This window comes from Rhinopithecus bieti, unplaced genomic scaffold, assembly GCF_001698545.2.
Source record: "Rhinopithecus bieti isolate Rb0 unplaced genomic scaffold, ASM169854v2 scaffold_39375, whole genome shotgun sequence".
Lineage (NCBI taxonomy): Eukaryota > Metazoa > Chordata > Mammalia > Primates > Cercopithecidae > Rhinopithecus > Rhinopithecus bieti.
The window spans coordinates 76,034-80,724 of NW_016816119.1; positions in this window are offsets into that span (position 1 = coordinate 76,034).

Below are 4,691 nucleotides of genomic sequence, written 5' to 3' on the forward strand. Positions count from 1 at the left end.
CAGTGGAGGACCCCCTGTATGTGGTCTTCACTGCCTGAGCACCTGTCTCATGCCAGACGTGTGAGATTGTTGGTGAATTAACAAAAGCCCTGCTCTCAGGGGGCTCCCATCCCAGCACATACACAGTCACATCTGGGGTCCAGCCTGGACTCCCCCTGCAGTTGGAGAGGGTCTCAGAGCTGGGTCTGAGAACAGCAACTTCCAGCCACCACACCCCGCCCCTCCCCAGCTGTCCTGGGCTCCAGCTTCTTGCACCTGAGGCTGTCTGTGCAGGGCTCCCAGCTGGTGCCCCTTTCCTCTGAAGCTCGGGGGTCAGTGCAGCCTGGCATCCTCATCGGGCCTGTTATGCGGGTTCTGGTCTCTCTGTGACCATAGACCCGCCAAGCCCACCAGCTAGTCAATGTGGAGCCAGCACAGCAGGAGCCCGACCTGTTAGGGCCCTCGGAACGAGGATCGTGGCACCTGAGGCCTTCACACAGGATCTGTGCTGAGAGTGAGCTGATGTGGATGGCGGCACCGTGGCCATGGCAGAGGCACCATCCCTCCACCCTTACTCACGTAGGGATCCGCTTTTCTCTCATACAGGGCCCTGCTGGCACATTCCAGATGTGGGGGACGGGCTGGAGCCCAAGGCCTGCGTGCTGGGCCCTGGCTCTGCACCCGGCTCCCAGCGTCTCCCTGGCCTGATGTCAGAGAGGGTGCCACAGCAGTGCTTCGGGGGCTCCTGCCATGAGGGCTGAGGGCTGAGGACCACCTAGGCCCACGTGCACCCAGCAGGCAGCCGCTGCAGCCTCTGATCCCCTCCACAACCCAGGCCAGGTCCAGGCTGCAGGCCAGCAGCGTTGGCAGGGGGAGGACAGGGTGGAATTGGCCGAGTACGTTCACTGGGACAGACCCTCCTGCTTCCTTGGGGCTCTGGAGAATTCCATTGCTTCCCTTGGCTTAGCCTCAAGGTGCTGCAGCTTCTGCATCATTTACAGAGGAATTGGCTGGGATGTGCCAGGCCTAGCACCGTCTCCGGTGTGCGTGTCAGCACTCTGGTGACATGGCAGGTGAGAAGCACAGCACCACCCCTGCGATCCGGCGGTCAGAGCCCAGCTGTGTGTGCCTGCACGAGCATCCCTGACTACACACCATGGGAGGGCAGGGAAGGGTCCCTCGGGCCCCACCCCTTTCTTCTTTCAGTGGTAAAGGTTCAGGTCGGTGGACAGACTGGACTTGGAGACACCTTCTTACGTCCCCGAAACCACGTGGCACGCAGCCAGCTCACGGCACCCAAAGGCGCAGGCAGGTTGCAGCGCAGCAGCTCCTCCTGTCTGACCAGGAGCAGGTGCGTTCCTGAGGTCCTGGCTGCTTCTGCAGGAGCATCTGAGGGAGCACAGCTGATTTACCACAACCCCTCACCTCCTGGGTTACCCTTTCCGTCCAACAGCACCAGGACTGAGCCCTGGCACTGGGCAGGCCGCCTTGGCTGGGGATCATGTGTGTCGGGTCTGTGCGGTGCGGGTGCCCACAGGTCCTGGGTCTGTGTTGCGCACCGGCCTTGGAGGGCAGTGCACATCTTGTCTGCACTGTTGTCCCTGTGGCCATAGGAGGGTCTGTCTGTGCTGTGTGTGTGTCATGCGCGTGAGTCTGGAGCTGCTGCGCCACACACAGGCATGCAGGGTGTGGGCACACCTGTGCTTCTGAGCACGCATGCCCTTGCTGGTGGCCAGGCACACACACAGCTGTACATCCTTGGCCCGAGGTCAGCTGTGCCACACCTGCGGGCTGCAGGATCTTTTGTGCATATCTCCCTCCATCACCAGAAGTAAACTCAGGACTGAGGCTGATGGGCTGGCCTGAGCGCTGCTCACCTGCACCTCCTGGCTGCACCTGTGGCCCCGGACTTGGCTTCCCCATCTCTCTCCTCCCCACCCCACCTCTGGGTCCTCTCTGGCTGGGGCTGTACCACATCTGGGCTCAATCAATGGTTGACTGATTGATGAGGGGATGGATGAGAGGCGCTCTAACAGAAATGCTGGGGAGCCTGGGCAGGCACTCCCGGATGGCAGAGGCGGCATGCGGGCTGGGGCAGCGGCCCCCGGCGCCCCCACACTCCCCCAGGACGTCTGGGGTCACCGTCTGCTCTGCTCCACGGCAGCCCCAGGGTTATTTATGACCTCCTCCCTCTGGTGGCGGGAGGCAGCGGCTCCAGCCTCAGCCCAGCGGCGGAGGGGCCCCAGCAGGGGGACCAGGAGCAGCGACAGAAGCACCAAGGCCCAGGCAGGCGGGGCTCGGTGGGCAGGAGGAGGCGCAGTGGAGTCCACACCACCACGTCCCTGCCTTGCTCGGAATGATTCTAGCCACAAAACTCCGTTCCTCTGGCCTCTGCCGCCAGCCTGAGGAGTGCAGGGGAGAGTGGGACCCAGGTGTCCCAGACCAAGACAGGTGTGTGAGTGGAGGATACGGGACAGGTGTGAGCGAGTAGACACATCACACAGATGTGCAAGCAGACACAGGACACGCAACACAGGTGCGCAAGTGAAGAAGGGACAGGTGTGAGCCAGCGGACACAGGTGAGTGAGTGGCCGCATCACACGAATGCAAACACGGGACACGGCACACAGGTGCATGAGTGAACTTGGGACAGGTGTGAGCCAGCGGACACAGGTGAGTGGTCGCATCACACGAGTGCGTGAGCAAACACAGGACACGGCACACAGGTGCATGAGTGAACTCGGGACAGGTGTGAACCAGTGGACACGAGACACAGCTGTGAGCGAGTGGATACAGCACATGTGTGGGCGCGGACAGTACACGTGTGAGCGAGTGGACACGACACATGTGAGAGTGGATACGAGATACAGGTGTGGGAGTGGACCCAGTGTGCTAGTGGACACGAGTGGGAGTGGACACAGAACAGGTGTGAGCATGGACACGGACACGGGTGTGGGCATGGGACACAGGTGTGTGTGAGTGGACACAGGATATGAGTGTGTGAGTGGACAGGACCAAGGAAGGGGCACAGACCCACGGAGAAGGATGATGCTGGGGGTGAGGAGGCCTGGTCATGTGGGAAAGTGGCCTCCAAACAGGTACCTGTCTCCCAGGAAGACAAGGAGGTGGTGGGGAAGGCCTCCTCACCCAGCCCCTGGAGGGGCCTCCAGAATATCAGGGAGTGGATGGTGAGGATGGGGGGTGCCTCCAGCTTTGGACCCAGTCAGGGTCTTTTCGGGAAGACATCCTGGTCCTCCAGAGATAGGTGGAGACAGATTGTGGGCTGGAGGTTAGGCTGCAGGGCCCGGGTGGGCTCCCACACCCAGCCAGAAACCCAGGGCCAGCCCCAGGCCCCTCCTTAACCACACTGCGGGCCTGAGCATGGTGAGACACCGGTGAACAGGGGAGGGCTCTTGGAAGGGAAAGGAGGCTCCTGTGCTGGCCCAAGGGCCTCAGACCCAGAGAGGCACTGCCATGCGGACCTGCGCCTCCCCAGCCTCCCTCCCCAAATCACTGTATGAGCATCAGGGAGTCAGGTGCAGGCGAACCTGGAAGGAGGGTGAGGTGCAGGTGAATCTAGTAGCCCGCACAGCGGCAGTAGGGTCAGGGCTGCGGACAGTGGGCACTCACGGTCAGACCACACTGCCTCCAGCTGGCCCCAGGGGTGGACTTTCCACGTGGCATCGGACCTGAGAGAAGACACAGACTTCAGGGGAGGGAGGCACAGGAACTTGCTGGCAGCCACGTCTGGGGTCAGGGATGCAGAGAGGTTGATAGCACCAAGGGTGGCCATGTAAGGAAGGGTCACTCACAGTCACACCCACACTCCCACCGGGCCCCTAGGACCCCAAAAGACCAAGAAGGAGCCCCCACAGAAAGGGGCCAGGATGGGAGGGGAGGCTTCTGGCCGTGTTCCTTGTCTGAGCAGAGTACCACTGGCCCAGATCTCACTCCGAGGGTGGGCTGGGGGGCCTGCAGAAGCCTCTGGTGAGATAAGGTGAGGGAGCCCAGCGTGGTCACCCAGGGTCAAGTTTATGCTCAGGGGGCCTGGTCTGGGAGGAAGTGGTGGTGTGGGAGGGCGTGCACCCTGCCAACCCGCTGTCCCCCACCGCCACCCTGACTAACACCTTCCTGCTGGGGGGTGTGGGGTGACAGGAAGCTCTTGCCCCACCCCATGGCCCTGGCGCCGTCCTGGCCTGAGACACTGTGCATTTGAAACAGCTGTGTGACTTCAGGAGCGTTACTTGATCTTTCTGTCTCAGCGTCCTCACCAGCAAAAGGCTAAAAAGGAACTCGGTGGCTCAGGCGAACTCACTCCTGTGAAGTGCATAGGAAGGGGCACGAACGAGCGGGGAGGTGCTGCCCTGTCACTCACAGAACACTTTGCCCAGGCCACACACTGCAAATCCACAGCCTCGCTCCCTGCAGGTGCAGAGACTACCACGCCCTCCCGGACACCAACGCCCACCATCAGAGTCGCTGGGTAAAGTCCCAGAGCCGCGGGCGCAGGCTCACACCGCGGCGAGCAGCCCCCAGCTCCCTCCCTCCGAGAGGAGCCCGGTCCGCGACCGGCCCGGCCCATCCCGGTCCCGCGCGGAGTCCTGGATTCCAGCCGCTCCCAGCGACTCGGTACTCGGGATAGTGCCGGGGGCCGCAGCCCTGTCCCGCCGCCGCCGCCGGATGCCCCGAGTCGGCCGTCACGCACCCCCCGC